General features: G+C 36.8%; 1 pseudogene; it reads right to left on the minus strand.

Annotated features, from left to right (window-relative positions):
* Window positions 1-6444: 6444 nt before the first annotated feature.
* LOC108178442 (uncharacterized protein C14orf28 homolog pseudogene) lies at window positions 6445-27805 on the minus strand (annotated as a pseudogene).
* Between the last annotated feature and the right edge of the window lie 83 nt (window positions 27806-27888).

Below are 27888 nucleotides of genomic sequence, written 5' to 3' on the forward strand. Positions count from 1 at the left end.
TATGGATATTTTGATATTAATTGTTCTAAGCCATGGCTATGGAAGATTCTAATAGTTTTTTGTGTCTTCTATGTCTTTACAATGAAAATTCCAAAGCAGATCTTTCTCATTCCTTGGTTAAATTTATTCCAAAGTTTTTAAAATTTTTGTAGCTACTGTGAATGATATTGATCTTAGAAGTTCTTACTCAGCCATGGCGTTTTTTGTATATACAAAGTCTATTGATTTTTGAGTGTTGATTTCTATATGCTGGAACTTTATCAAACTTTTATGTGTTCCAATAGTCTTAGTGGCATCTTTTGGCTGCCCATTGTGTCATCTGTCAACAGGGATAATTGAAATTCCTCTTTTGGATTTGTATGTTACTGTATATTAAACATAAGGATATTGAGGGGGCCAGCACTGTGACTCAGTGGGTTAAAGCCCTGGCCTGAAATGCCAGCATCCCATATGGGCACCAGTTCTAGTCCCGGCTGCTCCTGTTCCAATCCAGCTCTCTGCTGTGCCCTGCTTAGTAGAAGATGGCCCAAGTCCGTGGACCCCTGCACCCACGTGGGAGACCTGGAAGAGGCTCCTGGCTCCTGGCTTTGATCGGCACAGCTCCAGCCATTGTGGCCATCAAGGGGAGTGAACCAGCGAATGGAAGACCTCTCCCTCTGTCTCTACCTCTCTGTAACACTGTCTTTCAAATAAATAAAATAAATCTTTAAAAGAAAAAGGATATTGATACATGCTATTTGAAAATAACTAGACATTTGGTGAACCAGTCTAACTCAGTTTAGATCATGCACACATATTTTTATATATATAAAGCACAGGTGTCAGTATACTAGCATTTTTACTACATGGTATTTACATGTTCAATATGTTCATGATTGCAAGCATCCTAACGTCATTTTAGTGGCTACATAATTACTATTTTAACTTTTAAAAAGGTTTTATTTTTTTAACTTTTATTTAGTAAACATAAGTTTCCAAAGTACAGTTTATGGATTACAATGTCTCCCCCCCCCATAACTTCCCTCCCACTCGCAGCCGTCCCGTCTCCTGCTTCCTCTCCCATTCCATTCACATCAAGATTCATTTTCAATTAACGTTATATACAGAAGATCGATTTAGTATAATTAAGTAAAGATTTCATCAGTTTGCACCCAACGGAAACACAAAGCGTAAAATACTGTTTGAGTACTAGTTATGCATTAGTTCACATTGGACAACACATTAAGGACAAATATCACACATGAGGAGTAAGTGACAGTGATTCCTGTTGTTGACTTAACAATTTGACACTCTTGTTTATGGCATCAGTAATCTCCCTAGGCTCTAGTCATGAGTTGCCAAGGCTATGGAAGTCTTTTGAGTTTGCTGACTTTGATCTTATTCCAACAGTGTCATAGTCAAAGTGGAAGTTCTCTCCTTCCTTCAGAGAAAGGTACCTCCTTCTTTGATGGCCCTGTTCTTTCCACTGGGATCTCACCCACAGAGATCTTTCATTTAGGTCTTCTTTTTTTTTTCCAGAGTGTTCTGGCTTTCCATGCCTAAAATACTCTCATGGGCTCTTCAGTCATATCCGAATGTCTTAAGGGCTGATTCTGAGGCCAGAGTGCTATTTAGGACATCTGCCATTCCATGAGTCTGCTGTGTATCCCACTTCCCATGTTGGATCATTCTCTCCCTTTTTTTTTTATTCTATCTGTTGTTTTTGAAAGGCAAAGTAAAGTGACAGAGAAAGGGGAGGGGAGAGGAGTCTTCCATATACTGGTTAGCTTACTACATGACCAAAACAGCCAGATCTGAGCCATGTTGATGCCAGGAGCCAGGAACTCCATCCTGGTCTCTTACGTCTTGAGACATCTTCCTCTGCCTGCCCAGGCACATCAATATGCAGCTCCTGAGAAGAGGAGTAGCTGAAACTTGAACCTGGATACTCTGACAGTTTAACTCTACTGAGCCACCCTGTTGAGCCCCATTTTAATTGTTCTCTATAATTAGTTTCAGTTTCTCAAAACTGTTTATTAACACAGGGCTTTGAGTTCAATGATTTCCTTGGGATAAGTTCTTAGGTATGAATTATTGTATTATATCATTATACTTCACATGTTTTACTATTTTGTATAATTAGACTAAGTACAGAATTGACAACCTTTTAAAATATTAGGATGAAATTATTTTTCAAGTAGTCTTTCATCCCCCCCATCAAATCTAGCCCCTTTTTGTTAAAGCCCTGCTGTTTAAACCTTTTTGCGTGTGAAGAGTTTCTGATTGGATGGGGCACAGATAAGTGTATAGGATTATTGTATATGAAAATTAAAATGCTTTTCATCTGTGCACCTTTCTGTGTTTTAGCATGGATTTCTCTATTTTCATAGCATTGTCTGTGGAATAAGAGTAGCTATTAAGGACCATTCATTGTTTTCTCTCTGCTGTCTACCTAAGCATTCATGTCCAAATCCTTAGATTGGGATGGGAAAGAAGAAAGAAAATGGAAAACTTTTCTTCAGACTTAAATTTATTAATGTATTTCAAATTTACCTTCTAAAATAAATTGCATAAATACATATTTGAATGTATTACTAGACTGATTTCTAGATTAAGAAAAGGGCAAATATTAATTAATGTGTTAATTTGGTTCCAGTAGGACAATATAAAGATCTGACTTGCTTGTATTTCATTAGTAAATATTTATTCCAGTGTTGTAGATTGTTAGAGCATTAGTCCTCAGTTTAATCAAAACTATCCATTTCTGTGCTCTGGGGAAGCCTAAACTGGATTTTTCTTGGCTTGATCATATGATTTGTTCTGGACAAACATGTGATACAAGAAGGCACTTGAAAAGTGCTTATGTTTTGATACTATTCTTCTATGGGCTCCTATGAAAACTGTGACCAATAGTATGTAAGTGCAGGCTGCCTACAAGTGATAGCTACAGATGGGAGTGAGCATCAACCCTGAGACCTTTGTGTTCCTTCAGTATAGACAAATCAGCCTTCAAATGACTGATGGTGAAACTGTAAGCCCAAGTAATATCAGCAGAAAAGCCGCAAAAGATGGGAACTGATGATGAAACCCCTAAGAACTAGGCACTACTAAATTATTCTTGTTTACACTCGCTAAGATTGAGAGTGGCTTGTAACATGGTGAAAGCAAACAGTAGCATCCAACCCTAAATTGGTTACTATTACAATGCAACAGTGTCAGAGTGTTAGGATTGTTAGCTAATAGCCGCTACTGCATAAATATTTACTAATGGTGATAGATCTCACCCTTTTCATTTAATGATATTTTTACTATTGCTGTATTTCAGTGTGTGTATTTCTTTTTTAAACTTTTATTTAGTGAACATAAATTTCCTAAGTACAGTTTATGGATTACAATGGCTTCCCTCCCATAACTTCCCTCCCATTTGCACCCCTCCCATCTCCTGCTCCCTCTCCCATTCCATTCACATCAGGATTCATTTTCAATTAACGTTATATACAGAAGATCGATTTAGTATAATTAAGTAAAGATTTCATCAGTTTGCACCCAACGGAAACACAAAGCGTAAAATACTGTTTGAGTACTAGTTATAGCATTACTTCACATTGGACAACACATTAAGGACAGATCACACATGAGGAGTAAGTGACAGTGATTCCTGTTGTTGACTTAACAATTTGACACCTTGTTTATGGCATCAGTAATCTCCCTAGGCTCTAGTCATGAGTTGCCAAGGCTATGGAAGTCTTTTGAGTTTGCTGACTTTGATCTTATTCCAACAGTGTCATAGTCAAAGTGGAAGTTCTCTCCTCCCTTCAGAGAAAGGTACCTCCCTCTTTGATGGCCCCATTCTTTCCACTGGGATCTCACTCAGATCTTTCATTTAGTTGTTTTTTTTTGTTTGTTTGTTTGTTTGTTTGTTTGTTTTCTAGAGTGTTTTGGCTTTCCAAGCCTAAAATACTCTTATGGGCTCTTCAGCCAGATCTGACTGCCTTAAGGGCTGATTCTGAGGCCAGAGTGCTATTTAGGACATCTGCCATTCTATGAGTCTGCTGTGTATCCCACTTCCCATGTTGGATTGTTTTCTCCCTTTTTTATTCTATCAGTTAGCATTAGCAGACACTAGTCTTGTTTGTGTGATCCCTTTGACTCTTAGACCTATCAGTGTGATCAATTGTGAACTGAAATTGATCACTTGGACTAGTGAGATGGCATTGGTACATGCCACCTTGATGGGATTGTATTGGAATCCCCTGGCACGTTTCTAACTCCACCAATTGGGGTAAGTCCAATTGAGCATGTCCCAAATTGTATATCTTCTCCGTCTCTTATTCCCACTCTTAGATTTAACAGGGATCACTTTTCAGTTAAATTTAAACACCTAAGAATAATTGTGTTGATAACCAGAATCTACAAAGAAATCAAGAAACTCCACAACATCAAAACAAATAACCCACTTAAGCAATGGGCCAAGGACCTCAATAGTCATTTTTCAAAAGACGGAATCCAAATGGCCAACAGACACATGAAAAAAATGTTCAAGATCACTAGCAATCAGGGAAATGCAAATCAAAACCACAATGAGGTTTCACCTCACCCTGGTGAGAATGGCTCACATGCAGAAATCTACCAACAATAGTTGCTGGTAAGGATGTGGGGAAGAAGGGACACTAACCCACTGTTGGTGGGAATGCAAACTGGTCAAGCCACCATGGAAGTCAGTCTGGAGATTCCTCAGAAACCTGAATATAATCCAACCATACAACCCAGCCATCCCACTCCTTTGAATTTACCCAAAGGAAATTAAATTGGCAAACAAAAAAGCAGTCTGCACCCTAATGTTTATTGCAGCTCAATTCACAATAGCTAAGACCTGGAACCAACCCAGATGCCCATCAACAGTAGACTGGATAAAGATCTCACCCTTTTTATATTTCCTTTTTTATGGTGCTACGTTTAGGGAAATCCTGGGGGAAAAAATCCCAGATTCAGTGCTAAGATTGGGACACTGTTGTATGAAAAATGAGGTTTGTTAAATTTAATGAAACATTATGTTAACATAAAATAATAAAGAGTACCAAAATAAGTGAGTACTCTACACTTAGCATCAGGATGTTATTCTAAGCAGGTGTTTCTATAGCTGTGATGAATCATGCAATCTTAACAGTATGACTCTGAAAATTGGATTTGTTGTTTTAGTTTTCAGTAGTTTCTGTCAGAATGCAATAATGATGTAAGGTATAATAAACTGTCTTCTGTCTTTTATGCAATGTGACTTTTGTTCAAAATTTTGAAACTTATTTCAACAATTTCTTGTAATTAACATAATGTTATTTATAGACATCTGTTAGGCATTCACAACTATAGGAAGTCATTACAGAACTCTGATAGTTTGTAACTCTGTCTCACAGAAAAATTGAAAGTGCATTTCTGTGAGAAATATTTCCTTAGGGGATTGTTGAAACCAATTTTTTGAATAGTTGAATAGCATCAAATTATAACCACAGAAAACGGTAACATTTAGAGAAATCCTCAATTTGAGATGCTAACTGTATTTCAAAGGTTTGAAGTTTGTTTCCAGTGTGTCTACAAGCTTGATGCAATGCCTACTGTTCACGGAGCACCACACAGGGCTTGCTGAAGGAGCATATCTATCAGCCAGCGTCATGATGCAGGGTGTTAGAAGTGTTTCCAGTGATGGATTCACCTGTCTTTCATTAATCCTGAATTCTCCATATGCTTCAGAAACTTTCCTCTTCTATTTCCAAATACTTTAAAGTGAAACCAAACATTTCTTCACATGAATGGGAGCCAAATTACCGATGGACCATTGCTGTTCAGAAACTTGTCAAATCAGTTAAAATGGGATAAGAGATATAGCGTTTCTGAAAGTGAGTACAGTCCAGATGACATAGGGATAATTGGAATTCTTTAAACTCCTTGTTTGGAAATGAAAGGACACGGATTGAAGGAATACTCCATCAACAAGGAAAAATAACTTGATTTCATGGATATTTCCCATTATTTTGTAGACATTTAATAACTTTCCCATTAGACACAGGATAGGATAAGGTCACTCTTTCACAACCATTCTTTCATAAGTAGCCACACCTCTGACACAGAGAAATTCAGAGAGGTTTATTTTATTTTTATTTGTTTGGATTTTGAGAGGGAGCGATAGAGAAACTCTTGTAGCCACTGGTCTACTCAGGCTCACCCAGGCTGAAGCTAGGAGCTGAGAACTTAATCTAGGATCTAGGTCTCCCATGTGTGTCAGACAGAAGTACTTGAGCCATTAGCAGTGTGCATCCGTGGGTTTTTTTTTTTTTTTTTTCATCAATTCCTCTAGCTGCTTGTCTTTTGGATCAGAAACAAGGGTGGTAGAATACAAACCAGGCATTCTGGTATGCAATGCTGGCATCCCAAGCAGTGACCTAATTACTGTGCCAAACACCTACCCCAAAGAGATGAACTTACTGATTCAGGATGCTTAATCCTGCTCCAGCGTAGGCGCCATTTGCATGACGTGGTTCTAGGAGAAAATCTTTGTCTTCTGCACAGTCTCCTTCAGACTTCCTATCAATGACACATTTGACCTGACTTACTTTCCTTAAATAACAACTTGTATGGATTTGTAATAAATGAAATTTTCAGCTATTTTGATAATTTTGAAAACATCTTAAAATATATTTTAAAAGTCAACATGTAGTTAGGATCTTTTCCCTCTTGGAAAGTAATTGAAATCTGATTAGTTCAATTATTTACCTTACCACCAAGTAATTATCTTGTTGAATCACAGTATATTTCACTTGAAGTATTATCTTTAAAGAAACATAAGGTTCACTTAAATTTATTTTTAATTTTATATGTATTAAATGACTACTATTGTTACTAAACTTGTAATAAACTATTTTTATTGTGCTTATTTCACATTTATAATAAAAAGTTCAGATTTGAATAATTAAAAATCATTGACCTAAAAAATTCAGTTACTTTTTAAACTTATCATAAAAATATATTAACACTCATTTTTTTCTCACCTTCTACAATTAGACGAGATTGGGTGCGTTCAGGATGGTATGGCAGTAGACTCCTACAATTAGTACAATAGAATGCTGCTCATGGATTTAATAAATTTGTATAATTTGATATTTGGATATATTTTGAAAAATGGATTTATTCATTCAGCAAATATTTGTTCAGCACTTACTATAGATTGTATGCTGTTACCATTTTATCCAGAAAAAAATGCCACTATTGTCTTTTTCTATCAAAAATGCCTATTACCAGCTTTAATGATCAAAGACATAGGAAACTGCATTTCTCAAATTATTTGTATAACAAAATCCCAGAAACTTTCCTGAAATTCTCTCAAGCTGTTTTAAGAATATCCCTGTGAGGTAAATAAGCTTATAAAAAATAGAAACAATTACTTTCATCCTTTTTTTTTTTTAAGATTTTTATTTCTTTGAATGGCAGAGTTACAGAGAGGCAGAGGCAGAGAGAGGTCTTGTATCTGCTGGTTCCAGCTGCAATGGCTGGAGCTGGGCCAATTAGGAGCCAGAAGCTTCTTCCAGGTCTCCTCTGTGAGTGCAGGGCCATCTTCCACTGCTTTCCCAGGGCATAGCAGAGAGCTGGATCCTAAGTAGAGCAGCCAGGACTGGAACCAGCACCCATATGGGATGCCAGCACAGCAGGAAGCACATTTACCCTCTATGCCACAGAGAGTCCCTTTCATCCTGTTACTTTGGAAATTTATATTCATTAAATAAAAGTTAAAAAAAATGTAAAAAAAAAAGGAAAAAAAAAGAAATGGAAATAAAAACCACTAAGAAAGCCAAAAAGACTTTAAAACATGACGCTCTATTGTGAACAATATTTCATATAAAAGTTAAAATGAGTCTTAGACAATGGAATGATAAAACACTGTATAGAAAACTTTTTTTCTGCAGGCTAGCATTGACCATATATGAATAAATGGATTAAATAATAATCTATGTAACCCAATATATTCAGAATAGTATCATTTCAAAATTTGTGTTATGTAATATATATACTATATAACACATTATAATGATATATTTTGCATTCTATTTTGTGGACTGAGTTTTGAAACAGCAAGTGTATGTAATTTATGTTTAGTACATTCTGACAGGGGTAAGCCATAGTCAAGTGCTTCCTAGTCACCTGGGGCTGAATGATCACCTATAGGGAAGGGCAGATGCATATCTGTTCCATTACCACAAAATGTTCTATTGGACAGTCCTAGTCTGGAGGAAAATTGAAATAAAAATACACATGAATAATAAAGTATGATAAATGGCGTACAAAGTAGAGGCAATGAACCAACTTGATTGTTGAAAATTATTCCTGAAAGTGATGTCATTCTTCACATATGATGCATGCACTGGAAAACTCTGATTTGGGGATTTATGATGTTCTTTGGTGTAATAATTTTACATAAGATTAAGAATGATATTTTACATTTCCTAATATGATTAGTTTACTAATAGTTGGTAAATCAAGTATTAACGCACAAGAAAAGCAAGTCAATGTGTGTGCAGAATCGCTCAGTGCTTTAGGCTGGTTTCATTCAAAATGCACAGAACATGTTGGCTCTGATATGATTAAGTTTGTCTTTGGCATCACTTGAAAACACTGTTAAGTGAGCCAGTGTAGAATCTGCCACTTAAGACACCTGTGTCTTACATTGCAGTGCTCAACTTCAGTTTGTAGCTTCAACTCCCAATTCGAGCTTCTTGGTGCAGCAGACCCCAGAAAGCATTAGTGATGTCTCCGATAACTGGATTCCTATTAGCCCCATGGAAAGCCTAGGTTGTGTTTTGGCCTCTGGATCTGGCCCTGGCCTTCGGGTATAATGTGGGAGTGAACCAGCAGGTGGAAGCTTTGTATCTGACTTTGCCTCAGTGTCTCAAATGATAACTAAAAATAATGTTGTGAGAGAATGAGTGAATAAAACATTTAAGATGACTGTCAGGAAAATATTCATAATGTAAGTGTTTTGTGTTGCATGTGTGTGTGTGTGAGTGTGTATGTTGAAACACAAATTTCAGAATCCAGTTTTCAAGCAAAGATAAAATAGGAACGTGACAATGATCAGTTTTGTTGATTATTATAGACCCAAAACCTGAGTGATCCTGACAAAACAGATTCTATGGTATCTACTAAAATATGCTAGGCTAGATTAACTACACAATGACCAAATCTCCTGATTCATTTTTTTTTCTCTTGTTCCTTGTGAAAGATAACTGGTTAAATAGAAGGTGCCATGTCTGTCGTATTTTCCATCTTCAAGAAAGTGACAATTAAAACACAGAACAGTAACATTTTAGTAAATTTTTTGTTCTTACTGAAATTATGTCCGGATCTCTGAGTTTAAAACCTAGGATAGACAGGGGCTGTTGTTGTCATGTAAACAGTAAATCTGCTTCCTGTAGTGCTGGCATCTCATGTTGGTTCTGGTTCAAGTCTCGACTGCCCCACTTCCCATCTAGCTCCCTGCTAATGTGCCTGGGAAGACAGCAAAGGATGGCCCAAGTTTTTGGAAGTCTGTACACAAACAGGGGACCTGCAAGAAGCTCCTGCCTTTGGACTGGCCCAGTTTCAACTATTGTGGCCATTTGGGGAGTGAATCAGCGGAAGAAAGGACTCCCTCTCTCTCTCTCTCTCTCCCATTTTTTTTCCTCTCTCTCTCCCTCTCTCTCTCTCTCAACTGTGCCTTTCAAATAAATCTTAAAAAAGATGTAGACTTTGTTAAACACTTGTTAGATGATATTTCCCTCTGGTTGGAAGAGTATTCCATTTCTGTCCCCCAAGAGGGAAATGGGATATGTTTGGGAAGGAAAATGCAGTGAAGAAAAAGATAAAGTAGAGAAAAGAGAAAGAACAGATGACCAGAGTTTTGAACAGGGTGGCCCCAAGAAGAGAGTTGAATGAACCTTGCCTTTCTTGACTCCTGTGGTTCTAAAAGGCTCAGTAATTCCCACAGGATGAATGACCTCTTATAATTAAGGTATTCTTGAAAGAAACTCACCAGATAAAGGAGTAAAAGGGTCATGAGTAAAAGGAATGCTGCTGTCAGTTTGCTCTCTAGCAGGATTTCTAACCTCTTATTCAATAACTTGTTAGGTTAGTCATTAATCTCTCAAGTACGACACAGCTATTTGCCTGGAGTAAAATACAAGGTACTACATCATTGAATTTCTATCATCTATTATGGATGCAATATTTTTAAATAATTTCAGAAGGCTAGTTAAACGTGACCTCCCATTGCTGAGCCAGCAGTGTTTGTCAGGAATTTTCCCCTACAAAGATAAGTTTCCACAGAGTCATTGAAATAGCCTCCATCTTTTTCTTTCTCTTCTAATTAAATATATCTACCACATTTTAAAATAAACTTATAATTGGCAGAAGTAGATGAAGCAATAGGATGCAAAATATAAAAGTGTGATGTTGACTTTTTAAGCCTTGTTACATTAAAAATACTAAAAACTGCATATAAATGCTCAGTTAGAAATGTACAGGGCACATCCTAAAGTCACTTTAAAATCAAGATGTAAAAGAGTGTGATCATCCTGAAAACTGCATCCCAGTTACAAACTACTTTTTCTTAAGGCAATCACTATCCTCATTTTAAAGATAGTTATCCCTCACTTTCTTTGTGCAGTTGCTACCTGAGAATATATACCTCAAAGGAATAGCTTGGCTTTGTCTAACTTTGAGCATTCTATAAATAGAATAATACCTTCTTTATTAGTTTGCATCTGGATTCTCTGCCTTAATACTGTAGTTAGAAAATTAAATCAAATTATTTTCTGTAGTTGGAGTTGATTTTTTTTTGTGGTTGTTTTTTAGTATATAAATGCACCATAATTTATATACCAGATTTCTTTTTTTTTTGGATAGCTTCTAGTTTGGGGCTTTATGATTAATGTTATGAATATACTTAAACATGATTCTGAGTTCACATATGAATATATTCATACTGCTTATGTGTATATACTTAGAAGGAGAATTGTTGGGTTTTTTATATCTTCAAATTGTTAGATAATATCAAACTGTTTTCAAAGTGATTTTGTGAATTTTTGTTCCCGAAATCAAATGTTTGAGTTTCTGTATATTCATACAAACACCCAAAATTTTATTTTATTCTTTCTTTTGGGTATAGTTCATTGAAACGTTAATGTCATTTCCTCCATGACTCATGAAATTGAATTTTTTCAGTTTGTTACACTCTATAAGATTTATTATCCTTTTGTATGTTTCTATTTTTCTTGCTGATTGGTAGTTATTCATTTTTTGTAAAATTCTATTTTAATGTTTACTGTCATTTTTCCATAAGGCATAGAATAAAGGGGTAGGGTTGGAGAGATCTTCCATCTGTTTCCATCCACTCTTCAATGCCTGCAAAAATCAGATTTTGTCCTGGCCAAAGCCAGGAGTTTGGAACTCCATCTGGGTCTCCCATGTGGGTGGCAAGGAATCAAGTACTTGAGCCGTCATTTGCTGCCTCCTGGGATTCATTAGCAGTAAGCCAGATCAAACACAGAGGTGTGCTAGAACTCAGACTGGCACCCTGATATGCGATGCATTTGCCCAAATTGGTGGCTTAACCAGCTGCACATGATACCTGCCCTTAATTAGGTTTTCTTATTTATGTGCTTTTATTTGTTACAATTTTCAAATACCATTTTAGAGTTTAACTTTGTTATGCCTAAAGTTTTAAAACCAAAAGTTAATTTTAGTAGTCTAAACAATATTCTTGTTCTACTTAAAACATGCTTCTTAGAGTAACATATGTCCATCTGCATTAATTCACTGATCTCTTTTAGAGAGTTTCTTGTATTTTATTCTACACACACACAGTATATCTGAGTTAGGTTAGATTTCCATTTTCCTGCTCTTTTCATATAAATACATCTGGCTTTGTCATTAACACTTACTGAATGGATTATACTGCCTAACTTCTCTGCAGTGTTCCCATTACCTTAAATCAGATATGCTCACATACCTGGTCCCCTTTAAGTGTATGAATTCAATCCCATTAGCTGATTTGTCCATCCTTTGTGTAACACCATACAATCCCAAATACTGTAACTTTACATAAAGGCACTATATTGATAGAATGAGTTTTGCCATGTTGTTGGTCCTTAATGAAATCTTGGGTAATTTTAGCCCTTAAATTTTCATAAGAATAACAAGCATTAAGAAAGTTATTTTAACTTTGAACTATATATAGATTTGCATGAAACAGACACCTGTACAAATGAATCTTTTTTTAAAGCTTTTATTTTTTGAAATTTTTTGATTCAATCCTGTTGATTTCTTCTCTGATTTTAATTATTTCTCTTCTACTAGATTTGGGTCTAGTTTGCTGCAGTTTTTCTAGATCCTTGAGATGCACTGAAAGCTCATTTATTTGGTGCCTTTCCAATTTCTTGATGTAGGCACCTATTGCTGTAAACTTTCCTCTTAACACTGCTTTTGCTGTATCCCATAAATTTTGATATGTTGTGCTATTATCCTCATTTACTGTAAGCTTTACGGTTACAAACTTCCTTCTCCCTCTTATTCCTCATCTTATTTTTTACTGAGATGTATTTTCAATTGACTTACTTAACATAGAATTAGTAATATGTATATAGAGCTCAACATATAGTATGAATAAGAGGAAAAAATTAAAAATTAGTAAAAAACTGTTCCTCGATAGTAAAGATGAGAGCTGTTCAAGTCATTGCTTCTCGAAGTGTCAATTTCCCTTTACAACTTTCTTTTTAAGTGTGCTATTCTCACAGTTCAGGGAAAAATATATTTGTCCCTTCGGGACTGGCTTATTTCACTAAGTATAATGTTTTCTAGATTGATCCATTTTGTTGCAAAAGACCGGATTTCATTTTTTTTTACTGCTGTGTAGCATTCCATAGTGTACATACCCCATAATTTCTTTATCCAGTCTTCTGGTGAAGGACATTTAGCTTGATTCCTTGTCTTAGCTGTTGTGAATTGAGCTGCAATAAACATGGAGGTGCAGATAGCTCTTTTGTTTATTGATTTCATTTCCCTTGGGTAAATTCCCAAGCATGGGATGGCTGGGTTATATGGTAGGTATATATTCAGATTTTTGAGGTATCTACATACTGTCTTCTATTGTGATTTTATCATTTTACATTCCCATCAACAGTGGATTAGGGAACCTTTTTCCCCACATCCTCTCCAGCCTTTGTTTGTTGATTTCTGTTTGAAGACCATTCTAACTGGGGTAAGGTGAAACCTCCTTGTGGTTTTGATTTTCATTTACCTGAAAGCTAGTGATCCTGAACATTTTTTCATGTGTCTGTTGGCCATTTGAATTCCTTCTTTTGAAAAACGTCTAAGTCCTTGGCCCATCTCTTAAGTGGGTTGTTTTGTTGTTGTGGAGTTTCTTAATCTCTTTGTAGATTCTTGTTATTAATCCTTTATCATTATGTTGGTTGCCTCTTCACTTTTCTCTTTCTTTGGCCATACAGGAGCTTCTCAATTTGAAGTAATCCCATTTGTTAATTTTTGGTTTGACTGCCTGTGCCTCTAGGATCTTTTCCAAGAACTCTTTGTGCCAATGTCTTGCAGGGTTTCCCCACTGTTCTCAATGACTTTGATGGTGTTGGGTCATAGATTTAGATCTTTAATCTATGTTGAGTAGATTTTTGTATAAGGTGTAAGGTAGGAGTCTTGCTTCATACTTCTGCCTTTGGGAATCTAGTTTTCCCAACACCATTTGTTGAAGATATCATCTTTGCTCCAGGGATTGGTTTTAGCTCTTTGGTCAAATTAAGTTGGTTGTAGATGTTTAGATTGATTTCTGGTGTTTTTATTCTGTTCCATTGGTCTATCCATCTATTTTTGTACCAGTACCAGGTTGTTTTGATTATAACTGCCTTGAATGTCCTGAAATCTGGTATTATGATGCCACTAGCTTTTTTTTATATATAAGATTGCTTAGCTTTCAAGGTCTCCTGTGCCTCCATATGAATTTCAGCATCAACTTTTCTAGATATGAGAAGAATGTATTTGATAATTTGATGGGTAGCACACTGAATCTGTTAATTGCTTTTGGAAGAATGGAAATTTTGATGATATTCTTCCAATCCATGTCCATGGAAGATTTTTCTATTTCCATTTCTATTTTTTTAATGTTTTGTAATTTTAATCTTAGATATTTTTGATATCCTTCATTAAATTTTTTCCAAGGTATTTGATTTTTTTATAGCTATTGTGAATGTGATTGATCTTAGAAGTTCTTTCTCAGCTGAGGCATTGTCTGTATACAAAGGCTGTTGAATTTTGTGTGTTGACTTTACATCCTGCTACTTTACCAAGCTCTTCTATGACTTCCAATAGTTTTAGTGTGGAGTCATTTGGATCCCCCATATATAGAATCATGTCATCTGCAAATATAGATAGTTTGACTTCCTCCTTCTCAATTTATATCCCTTTTATTTCTTTTTCTTACCTAATGGCTCTGGCTAAATCTTCCAGGACTATATTGAATAGCAGTGTCATAAATTGCCTTGATTGTATTGAGGAATGTTCCTTCTATACCCAATTTGCTTAGAGTTCTCATCATGAAGGGGAGTTGTATTTTTTCATGCTATTTCTGCATCTATTAAGATAATAATATGGTTTTTGTTCTTGAATTTGTTGATGTGATGTATTACATTGATTTAAAATGTTGAACCATCCCTGCATACCAGGAATAAATCCCACTTGATCTGGGTGAATGATCTTTCTTATGTGCTGTTGGATTCAATTGGCCAGAATTTTGAGGATTTTTGCATCTATATTCATTAGGGAAATTTGTCTGTAGTCCTATTTCTCAATTACATCTTTTCTGGGATTAGGAATTAAGGTGATGTTGGCTACTAGAAAGAATTTGGGAGAATTCCCTCCCTTTCAATTGTTTGGAATAACTTGGAAAGAATTAGAGTTAGTTCTTTAAATATATAGTAGCATTCAGCAGTGAAGTCAACCAGTCCTGGGCTTTTCTTTGTTGGGAGGGTGTTTATTACTGATTCATTTTCCATCTTGGCTATGGGTATGTTTCGATATTCTATGTCTTCATGACTTAATTTAGGTAGATTGTGTGTGTCCTGGAATCTATCCATTTCTTTGAAGTTTCCCAGTTAGTTGACATATAGCTCTTTGTATTGGTTTCTGATGATTATTTTTATTTCTGTGGAGTCTGTTGTTACATTTCCTTTTTCATGTTTAATTTTATTGATTTGGGTCATCTCTTTTATTGGTTAGTTGGGGCAATTGTACGTCAATTTTGTTTATTATTATTTTTTTCAAAAAACCAGCTCTTTGTTTTGCTGATCTTTTGTATTTAGTTTTGGTTTCAATTTTTTCTTTTCGAATTTTAAATACTTCCTTTCTTCTACTAGTTTTGGGTTTGGTTTGCCATTCTTTCTCTAGGTCCTTGAGGTGCGTAGATAGTTCATTTATTTGGTGCCTTTCTAATTTCTTGATGTAAGCACCAATTGCTGTTAACTTTCCTCTTAACACTGCTTTTGCTATATCCCACAAATCTTGTTAGGCTGTACGGTCTTCATTTATTTTGGAATGTTTTGATTTCTCTTGATTTCTTTATGAGCCACTGTTCATTCAGAAACATGTTCATTCTCCATGTGTTTGCATATGATGTAGAGATTCTAGAGTTCCAGCTTCATTGCATTGTGGTCTGAGAAGTTATATGATATGATTTTGGTTTTTTAATTTGCTGAGACTTGCTCTATGGCCTAGTGTATGGTCAATCCTAGACAAAGTTCCATGCACTGGAAGAAACTTCACTCTGTGGCTATAGGGTGAAAGGCTCTGTAGATATCTGCTAGGTCTATTTGGTCTATGGTGTTGATTAACTCTGGTTACTTGTTGATTTTCTGTCTGGTTGATCTGACCATTGCTAAAAGTGGGGTATTGAAGTCCCCTGTTACTATTGTATTTGAGTCTATATATCCCTTTAAATTTAACTTTTCTTTTAAATAGCCAAGTGCCCTGTAATTAGGTGCATATATATTTATGTTAGTCGAATCTTTCTTTTGAATTGATCCTTTAAACGTTATATAGTGTCCTTCTTTGTCTCTTTTAATAGTTTCACTTTGAGTCTGTGTGAGTCTTTGGTTGGTAATGTTTGTTTCTTTTAGGTAGCAAATTGATGGGTTTTCTTTTTTAATCCATTCAGCCAGTCTGTGTCTTCTAACTGGGGAGTTGAGACCATTTACATTCAGTGTGACTTTTGTTAAATACTGCCTTTACCCAGCCATGTTTCTTTGAATAGTCCTGCTTATGTACTTTGGATTTCATTTGTACTTTGTTGGGTCATTTTCTGTATTCATCTTTTGTAGTGATGTTCCTATATCTGTGTTTAGCACATTCTTGAGCATCTTTTGTAGGGCTGGGTGAGTAGTTACAAATTCTTTGAATTTCTGCTTGTTATGGAAGATCCATATTTCTCCATTCATAAATGAGTTTTGCAGGTTACAGTATTCTGGATTGAAAGTTTTTTTTCTTAGGACTTGGAATATGTCTCACCATTGCCTGCCTGTGTGGTTTGCCATGAGAAGTTGGGAGTGAATTTAACTGGGTTTCCTCTGAATGTGATTTGTTGCTTTTCTTGTGCACATTTTAAGATCTGTTCTTTGTCTTTCACTGAGGTGAATTTGCTATAATGTGTCATGGTGAAGTTGTTTTCTGGCCATGTCTACTGGGAGCTCTGTGTACCTCTTGTACTTGAAATGTCTCTTTCTCCAGACTGGGAAGTTCTCTGTCACTGTTTTACTAAGGAGGCGTTCTAATCCTTCCTCTCTTCGTATACCTTCCAGAATTCCTTGGATCAATAAGTTGTGTTATTTGATAAAATCTTGTAAATCTCCAACTGTAATTTTTTTAATTTTCTAATTTCTTCTTGTATTTGGTCTACTATTTCTGGAAATTTGTCTTGTAGTTCTGATATTCTTCCTTCTGTCTCATCTATTCTATTGCTGAGACTTTCCACTGTATATTTTATTTGATTTATTGAATTCTTCATTTCTAGTATTTTATTCTGGCTTCTCTTTAAAAATATCAATTTCTTGGGAGTGCTTTTCATTTAGATCATGAATTTGTTTGATTGCTTTGAAGCAATCTATTTTCTAAATTCCTTTTCTGACATATCCTCTGTCTCCTTCTTCAGCCTCCATTATTGAAGCATTATATTGTTCCTTTGGGGAGTCCACAGAGTCTTCTTTATTCTTATTCAGGAATTTTCCTTTGTTTCTTGGCATTTCTGGTGGATTTTATCTTTAAATTGTCACTTTGTACCTGTGGTGTAATTTCTCTCTGCTAAGAGCTGCTATGTATGTGTTGTAAGTGGAAGCATGTAGCCTGCTTCTGGAGCCCTATTTCTTCCTAGATTGTGATAGTGGTGGCTACCAGGGCATTGGTGCACTAAGTCCTGCCTCTTGGGGCTGGGCTTGCTTCTCATTAGTGTGTGAAATGAGTTTGGTTTTCACTGTTTCAGACTACTCCTTGTTGTACAGCTTGTGTGGTGTGGAGGGAATCACTCTGAAGTGTTGTGATCCTTGTTGCTGGATGGGGGGTGTTGTGAGGTGGCCCCCACAATTGATGGGTATGTGTATGGGAGGCAACTGCAGCAGCCCCCTGCTTACACTCGAAAATGTAAACAATCAGTATGGCTTCTCCCCTCCAGCTGTAGGTCGGGTTGGGGTGTGGGGAGACATATATGGGCCATGGCATGCCTAATCTCTCCACTTTTCCCCCTCTAAGTTCTCCTTATTCCCACTTGGAGCTTCATACACAGTTCACCAAGCTTCCTTGCCTGCTGCTATCTGCAGCTCCGAGTACTCTCAGCTTCTCACCTGGATCTCAGGGGAGAGGGGAGGGCAACGCCAATGTCCTCGTTTGGTCTGTCTGCTGTATTTTTGTTCCACCTCCATCACTTCTCCTTCCTCTTTGTTCCCTTAGCATGGACATTAGCAGTCACTGGTGGACTTCTGGGCTACTAAGCTGAACTTCTCATGATTCCATCACTGGCTTGTATCCCCTCTGCTTATTACCTATCTATTTCCCCCCTCCGCTTCGTGACTCAGAACATCCTATTGCTATACCACCATCTTGGCCCCTCCTCACAAATGACTCTTAAAGTCGTGTCCACAATAAAGCTCTCCCTTAATTTAGATATATTTTAAAATTTTTCTTTATTATTTGATAGTTTGGCCAACTAGGTGGTTGGTTAACTTTTACATTTTTCCTGGATATTTTATATTTTGATTCTATTAAATATTTTTAGTGTTTAATTTTAAACCATTTGTCATTGCAATAGACTAATTCAATGTATATTTACTTATCCACTATCATGTAGCAGATTATATTAGAAAATTAGGAATATTCTCATTTTGTATAAATTCTATAATTATACCAAAGTGAAATCTTTTTATTTTCAACACCTGTATTTTTTCTCCTTGACTTACTTTACTATTTAGGGCCCCTGGCATTATATGGAACACATAAAACTTAAAAAGTGACAAATGCCTGAAGGCTCAGCTCTGTGAGTGAAGGCCCAGAATTGTAAGTTGCAGTAGCATCAATTTGCATGTTGTTGCATTTTTCCAAATCACATGAAATTTCAAGTGACTAAGCAATAGGAAATATGTGACTAATCTGAAGTTGACGGTTTGTAGAAAATGATACATTAAAGATTCTGGAAAGGAAGTTCTTTGATCACACATGGGATGTTGGTTCTGCAGGAAATTGAGGATTCTGAGTCAATCGGCTGACTCTAAATTGGGGCAGATGTGGAGGAGGACTTGCTGGTGGTGACAGATAACTCAATGCCAAGTCTTTTTTTTTTTTTTTTTAAATTATTTATAGAGGGAGGGAGTAAGGGCGAGAAAGATGGAGGGAGGAGTGTCTTCCATCCACTGGTGTACTCCCCAAATGACCACCACGGCCAGGTCTGGGCTAGGCTGAAGCCAGGAGTCTCCCATGTGAATAGACAGGCCCACTGCTTTCTCACTGGATGGGAAGTGGACCAGCAAGGACTCGGACCATTGCCTCTGTAGGATGCTGATGCCTCAGCGGCTTTACCCACTAAGCCACAGCGCCAGCCTCAGTTCTAATTCTAAAGTGGGAAACCTTGAGGAACTTGCGTGATGCTCAGAAAGAACGCTATTGAAGTATAATGTTTTTGAATTAGAGAAGTTCCAAATTATGCTTAATAGAAAATCGTTTGAATTCAAATGATGAGTCAAATTCTAGTTCTTTGTGTATGAGTAAGTCAGTGATTTTATGATTCAATATTCATTACTTAAGGCAAAGAATAATTTTGTTTCCATGAAAGGGTAGCTTCTATATTACCACCAAGAAAAGCTAAAAAAAAAGAGCCAGATATCAATTGAGAACAAAAAAATTACTTGAAGCCAGTAGAGATATAATATTGGAATAATTTGTGACCAAGATTGCAGAGTAGGATAAATTGTAAAGAATGAATAATGAATTATATTTATTATAGGGAATTTGAAAATTCCGATGGCAAGGTTGTGGACCCAGATTCCAGGCTAATAGCTTGTTCAGGACCACAGAAGTAGGTAGGAATAAAAAGACAAAGAATTGACTTGAAATTGGATTCTTGGAAAGAAAACAGAGCTGATGGTATCCTGGTTGGTACTACTAGCTGGTGAATATCCTCAACATCTAACAACATCAAACAATGAACCATTTCATTTCAGTCATACTGTTTACTTGTTTGGAGTTGTTGAAAGCTCGAGTTAGGTCCCAGGTGCAGTATCTGTGTGGCTGCAGTCTTCTGCTACTTGGTGTACACTAGGCTTCTAACATGGCTCATCCTCATGGTGTTAATGCTGCCTATTCCCTGGAAACTCAACTGCACTCATGAGACCCCAAAAGCCTCCCCAAGACCTCTACCATATGTATGTGTCAGGATAGTCATATTTCTTATGTGATGATGACTTGCTTCCTAGGAAAACCAGCAGGACTTCTCCAACACATCATATGTATCAGGATACCTGCAAGAGCTGTAGTTTGTAGCATATTCCTGGCAAAAAGCTTTAAAAGTAATTGTGTGCATCTACTGCTTCTCCCAAGTTCTCAACTGGAATTTGCAAATAGTCTTTGCTCTTCTTTGTACATAACCAATAAAAATGATTTAAAAAGTAATAGAGCTCTCATAATAGACACACAGGCCTTAACATGGTCCAGGAACAATTGTAAGAATTCTGCCATATGAACTTCCTCACTCCTGATCACTATCCTATTGATGAATAAAACTGTTGCTTGTATTTCCCAGTTGATGAAACTGAGTCACAGAGACATTAAGTAACATTCCCAAGATCACGAAGCTGGTAAAATCCAAAGCCTGGATTTGAATGCAGGCAGACTGGATAAGGTCTTCATGCTTTTGAGAATTCAACTATGCTGATAGAGATGTTGAACTCATTGGCATAAGAAACAAGCTTATAGGAGCTAAGGTCTAGACAGTATTATTTTGACTGATACTGAAATATTTAAATTACTGTAAATATTACTTTAAAATTTGAATTATTTTTAGAGCTCATACAGAGGATTTTAAAAATGATGTCAGTATTGAGAACCAGGTTTTCCAACAAGGTCTACCATTTTCTCTATAATTCATCTAGAGAAACTATTTCAGCCAGTAAGTAAAGCTAGGTAAATTTTGAAGTTTTCCTTTAAGATCTTCTCTTCGAGGCATAAACATAACCTGGTCCTTAAAGCTCTCAGTTATACTCACCCATTGCAAATGAAAGTTGGGAATTCTGTAAAAATACTTGGGCCTTCTTTTCCTAGCTCCATCCCAAAGTGATTATTTTTATTGCTGAAATCTTGGGATTTAAATTGTTATTTCTAATCACCTTGAAAAAAGTTAAGTGATGTGGAAATGTTATGGAATCCTGATGAAGCAATAAGGGTCAGCTGGCGAGGGCCCCATGTACCCCAGCTACTGTTCACCTGTTACCTCTCACATAGTGGGTGAGTTTGAACTTCCTTTCTTACGTGGATGTGAAAGTTAGCTGCTCATTACAGAAGTCAGGGAAATCCCAGGAGTGCACTGAATGGCTTCATACATATTCCCGGGTATGGCAGAACACTGTTCAGGATGAAAACTCTTCGTGCATGAAGCATGATTGACAGTTTTATGTTCAGACCATTATGGACCCTCAAAGACATATAAATAAATAAATCTGTTAACTGCTGGGACTCCCTTGGTAATCATTTGGTGTGGTTCTAAGTCTTAGCAAAGATTCTCCCACGACTGTATATTACTTGGGAATAATTCAGAGAAAAGGAAAAGTAAACCTGTATTTGCTTTTTTGTTGCTGTATTGATTTGTTTTTTCCTTTACCTCTCCTCATTTTACCCCGTCATATTTTTTCTATAACTTGCTACTATTCAAAGATAATGCATGGAGATAAAATACAGTTTTTGCCCAAGCAAGGAAGTGAGGGCATATTTTCAGATATAATGAAACTGCTTAAGAAAGAGTACTAAAGAAATAAAATTAACCAATGAAAGTCTCCCATTAAAATAGAAACAAAAAAAGCTCATGTTGTAGATTTAAGCATTTTATGGTTTTTACACAACTTACGGGTTAAATTAATTTTCCAGAACGTGGCTCATTAACATTTTTATTGTTTGCCATATTTTAAAATAATATTGTTGTGTACTACTGGATAAAATTAATAGTGCATTAAAATGGTCTCACCTTAAATCGGGGACAGTTTACTGTAACTAGAATTCTCAATTCTGTAATGACTTTTTTTCTCTACTATGAAAAGAAAAAAACTTCTAAATTAAAATGATGTACGAGGGCAAAAGGAAATTTATGATCTAAACTTGCTGCAAATCATTTGTATTGATCTGTTTTGTTTCCATTCTGCTGAAGCTAATGGAAATCATTTGTCACCTGACTTCTCCCAGCTGATTTGAAAAAAAAAAAAAAAAAACCCACTAGACCATTTATCAGACCAACTGAAGGTCTGTTACAAGTGTGCTTATTCTGCAGTACCAAAGATAGATTTAATTCCTAAGGAATTGAGGAATAGTAGGTTATAATGCTCAGAGGTTTAAACACATAAGCATATTGATAAGAACCCACATGTAATACATTGCAATAAAACTGTAAACATGGGACTTAACATTGGTAAGTAGAATTGCAGAAGTGGTATTTAATATCTTTTGTGTTTCATGAGCTAAAATTAAAGTATAATTATATGATGTCTACTATGGTACTATCAGAAATGAGAAATAAAAGTAAAGAATCATTACAACATTGCATTAAATTAAATAGCCTCTCCTGACACATTCAGATTCTGATTTTCTCTTTGAAGTATATTTTTGGTGACTCAAACCTGTAATCGTTGTAATTTTGCAGAGAGTAACTAATTTCATGTTTAATTACATTGAAAGAAAAATTAAGACACATACCTCTAGATGCTTTTACACAAAATATTGGTCTTGAGAAGACAAGAAAATTTGCATAATTTTCAAGTTCACATAATTTAATGTGATACCCCTGAAGAATGTTTCTACTGTTCAATTCCAATATACCTCTTTATTGTTTTTGCAGTCTAGAATCACTCTATCCATACTTTTGTAATCTGTCTGCAGCTGATGATGATGGACAAAAAGATGCTCTTAACATTTTTTAGATCAACTACTTTTTAATATTTTTTCTTAATTTATTGGAAAGGCAGAGTTACAGGGTGATGGGGGAGAGAACTTCAATCCCTGATTCATTCCCCAAATAGCCACAATGGCCAGAGTAGATTGTTTAAAATTTCTTACTAGGGGCTGTCATTATGATGCAGCAACATAAGCTACCACCTGCAATGCCAGAATCCCATATGCAAGTTTGAGTCCTGACTGGTTTGCTCCAGAGACTGCTCTCTGTTAGTGCATCTGGGAAAGCAGTGGAAGATGGTCCATGTGCTTGGGCCCCTGCTACCCTCATGGAAGCCCTGGATGGAGTTTTAGCCTTTGTGGCTATTTGGGGAGTGAACTTGAAGATGGAAGGCATCCCCCACTCTGTAATATTAAATTTTTTTAAAAAATATTTATTTGTAAAGCAACCATCAAATCTCAACATGTCAATTGTTTTCAGCCCTTGTTTCTACTTTTAAGAACACTGCATTTTCTTTTTACTATTTGTTGAATTCTTTATTCTCATAAAATTAACTCTATATAAGTAAAGTAAACAAAAAGTAGATCATTGTAAAAATTAGGAGAGGAAGGAGGAAGAATGGTGGGAATGAGGGCTGGAGGGAGGGTAGGGTATGAAGTATTGCTAGGTTCCTAAACCTGTATTTATGAAATATATGAAATTTGTTTACCTTAAAAAATTAAGCCAAAAGAAAAATCAAAAGAAAGAATTACTGGAACAACAGAATACCCATCAAAAAAGGTGACATTTATACTCGTCTGACTTCTTACTAAAATAACCTTCAGATGGCTTGGATGTGTAAAGTCAAAACAGAAAACAACTCTTCAGGGCTTTTAAGTAATCTATGGCACCTTTATATTTTCTGTATAATGACTTTAAGTGGGAATGGCTTTCAAGTATGGAACAAAACAGAAAAATTGGAAGACAATATGTTAACTTGCTTATCTCCTTAAAAATGTCTAAGTGGGGAGTGCACTCTACCACAGAAACAAAATGAAAGTCCTGAAAATCATCATCACACCAATCACAAATAGGCAACTAATAACTTAATATATTAAATTTTTTCAGATAACTTACATGTTTCCTGAATACATAGGTTAAACTATTTTATTTGAATACCCTTTTACATTACCACCAGGAAACAAAATTCCAAGGGACTCTTTGGCAAAACTGATTTAATCAAAGTGATTCATGGCTGTTTTGGGGGTGTGTGCAGAATATACTATGCTTCCAAACTCAAGAAGACTGAATAGCTCTTGTGGAGAACTCAAGTCTGAGACCATGTTATACAGTTGGGGAAACTTCAGTGTTAGTTACCATCAGTTTAATGGTTTTTCAAAATGAATTCAACTTAATTGCTTTCCTGATTTGCCTAGCAATTGTTGAAATATTGGGCTTACTATTTGATCTTAAATTTTGTAAAAATTCTATTCCCACCTACTTATTTGAGAGGGAGGGGGAGAATGACACTCCCTTTCACTGTTTGATTCACAAAATTCCCACAGTGTGCTGTGTCTAGGGGCTGGAGTGGACCAAAGCCAGGGCCCAGGAACTCAGTCTAGGTCTCCCACAACGGTGGCAGGGACCCAACTAGTTGAAATATCACTTGCTTCCTCCCGGGGTGTGTGTTAAAGGAAGCTGGAATTGGTAGTGATCTGGGACTTGAAGCTAAAACTCTGCTGCCGAATTGAGACATCTCAAGTGTTCTAATTACTAGATCAAGTGCCCAGCAGTAGAATACTTGTGAATTTCGTAAACCCTAGAGGAAATGCAATGCTAATAGGTGAAATTATAGATCAATTTTTTAGGTACTCCTCCATTTTGCTTTTTAAATAAATTTCTTATTTCTTTAGTGAAGTCACACTCCTAAATTGAAGAAACTTTAAATTTGAGAATAATCGTATATATTAGTGTCATTATGTGCATTTTTATAGTCTGTTGATTTGTTTTCTGTGTAAAACTAGGAAGGCCATTTTAAAAAATCTGAGGGAATTTATACATCATTTTATGCTATTTCTAAGTTTCTCCTTAAAATACATTTTTTTCCATTTTAAAACAATAAAATATATTTACTCTATTTACTAAAGAAAAATTTTTGTATTTCTAAATGAAAAACATGAAGCTTCTTCCACTTTATACATTTTACATGTAGAATTGCAACTCTTTTCTGTTGGTTTTACAATAGCATATTTGAAACGATTTTACTTTACATAAAGTGGCATATATTACTTCCCCTGAAAAGATTTTTTCCACTTAGTTTTTAGAATGATGTGCTTTCTAACTTTTTCTATAAAGAGTGACTTAACTATATGACTGACCATCAGCTTTCCATAAGAGCATCTAGATAGATTACATTCAGAATCCCTATGTGCCTTGTAATAAGGTCCTATCTTTTTCATGTTCAGACTTAGTTTGTATTGAAGTACAACACACCTTTAAACCATGTGCACATCACAGACACGTGGTCCCATAAATTATCACAAATAGAACCTCCTATAGCATCAGCAGTGGCTCAACAAATTGATAGGGGTTCGAGAAACTTCCCTTTGCCTCTTTCCTGACACATCATTTTCCCAAGAGTAACTGCTATTCTGATGTTATTAGTACAAATTGACTTGGTTTGGTTTTTTCCATTATTTAAGAAAAATGACACCTGAGTACTTTATTCTTGGACTTTTTCCCCATGAGTGTAAATTTCAACCACATTGTTGTGTGTAGTTGAGGATGGTCTTTGTCACAATTGAATAATGTCCCATTGGATGGACTACCCCTCTTAAATACATTTGTTGTGATACTTGGCCTGTCTGGTACTGCTTTCATGATATGCCTTGCGCCAGCGCCGCAGCTCACTAGGCTAATCCTCCGCCTTGCGGTGCCGGCACACCGGGTTCTAGTCCCGGTCAGGGCGCTGGATTCTGTTCTGGTTGCCCCTCTTCCAGGCCAGCTCTCAGCTGTGGCCAGGGAATGCAGTGGAGGATGGCCCGAGTGCTTGGGCCCTGCACCCCATGGGAGACCAGGAGAAGCACCTGGCTCCTGCCATCGGATCAGCGCAGTGCACTGGCCGCAGCGGCCATTGGAGGGTGAACCAACGGCAAAGGAAGACCTTTCTCTCTGTCTCTCTCTCTCTCACTGTCCACTCTGCCTGTCAAAATAAATAAATTAATAAATAAAAAAATAAAAAACAATGATATGCCTTGCCACCCACCAGGTAGTTCTGAGTCAGAATCCTTGGGATACTCTCAAAGCTTTTCTGCCTGTAATTCCCTGCCTTTTGTCTGTATTTCCAGCACGACTCCCTTTCCCTACAGGGGGGAATGGTTTTTCTTGTTCTGTGTTACATCAACTGGGTCATAGAGTTCCATGGCAGTGGCCCCTATACACTTCAGACGTGGAGTTACGTGGTCTTCTCTTTCTCAAGTCTCAGGAATAGGGAGTGAAATTTTAACTGTATTCTTTTGTGGATTCAAGCACAATTTATACTACATAAGCAGAAGCCACTACCTTGCAGAACTCATGTCTTGCAAAGGAGTCCAAGTTATTTCTCCACAGTGAGAACTTCTCCTGTGCCTGTACTACCTCTGTGCAGCACATTATAGGTATAGCAATCTCTGAATACATTTTCTATGTTTTCCTAAGGTGGGAGAAGAAAGAATTGAAAATACATGCAAAGACTTTAATAGATAATACCAAACAGCTATTTCTGCACCAGCATACCTGGAGGATGAAGTGACTGTTAGTTGTGAGCTGTGCTCTTTGGGTGTCCACCGTAAGCGGAAGCCATGAAGGAATAGGCTTCTACCTTAACAGTGTCCAGTGACTTGTTTAAGATGCATCAGATGAACTATACTATAGCTTTGTGCCAAAGACAGAGAAGTGGTTCTCCATATTTCTGTATCTAGGAAGGATTTTCATCAAAAGTGGTAATGCTCTTAGTTCTTTTTTTTTTTTGAAACTCTGGGGGTTTATTTAACAAAATTAAGTTCACATTTCTGAGGCCATCATAGTGCATCCAATGTCCATCAGTCTGGAAAGCTGCAGAATAATGATGCTCATCTTTGTTAAATAATGTTGCACCTTCCAATAAATATTTGTGATCAGATAAATCCAAATAATAAGGTACATATGCCAGATCTTCAGATTTCCAGTGCTGCATATTTAAGACAACAAAAGGGGGTGCCCCGTGACAGAAAACTCGCTGGGCAAATTCTCTTAAGCCACCACAACCACGCTCTTCACACAGTTCAATCTTGGAACAGAATAACTCATCCACAGCCAGTCGTATTAAGTTTCCATGTGGAATTTCTTGGGGAGGATTTATATTAATGGTACGCTGCTGATCTTCCTGCACTCGAGTTGGGTATCTCCAGTTGGAACAGTAACTCTCTTAAATGCTAGACATAAGATTTTCCAGATTTTTGGTAAAGTTATCATGTTCATTCCCAAATAAATCAATTATTAATGATGCTTTATGAACTTCAGATTTGTATTGCTATTTTTCCATCTTGTCCCAAATCCAAAGTAGCTTCACAGTTGCAAAGCTGTAGGTGTCCATTAAATAAAGGAAATAGTCTACAAACTCTCTACCAAGATGAAGAGAGAGTTCCCTGGGGAAATTTTCATTTTCATTCAGAATGACATATAACAACATCAGGAATCCATCTATGGTGCAGGGATTTTTCAGTCTTATTTCAACATAGAGTGGTGTACAGGATACTGCTTTGCGGCCAGCTTTGATAGTAAAAACACCTCCCCAAGGAATAACAGGCCTCCAAAACGATCGATCTTGGTTACAGTTATTTTTAATTGATGCTTTGATCTCTTCAAACAGTGTCTTCATCCTCCCCGGGAACCGAAAACCGTCGGTTCCGCTGCACCCGTCGCTGCCGCCGCCTGCTCATGGAGAGCCCGGGCTGCCACCGCCACCTCCGCCGCCTCCACCGCCTCTTCTACTAGCACCGCCGGCTGTCTGGTCCTTCCCCAGCTTGAACGCTGGACTCCGTTACGGCCTCCATCGCACCCGCCGCGGCGGGAGCCACAGCAGCTCCAGCGCCCAGGCCCGACCCGACCGGACCCACGGAGCCAATGCTCTCAGTTCTGTACAAATGCCTCATATTTTGTCCATGAATCATCATATTGGTGATTCAAAATAAATTCAACAC

This window comes from Oryctolagus cuniculus, chromosome 15, assembly GCF_964237555.1.
Source record: "Oryctolagus cuniculus chromosome 15, mOryCun1.1, whole genome shotgun sequence".
Lineage (NCBI taxonomy): Eukaryota > Metazoa > Chordata > Mammalia > Lagomorpha > Leporidae > Oryctolagus > Oryctolagus cuniculus.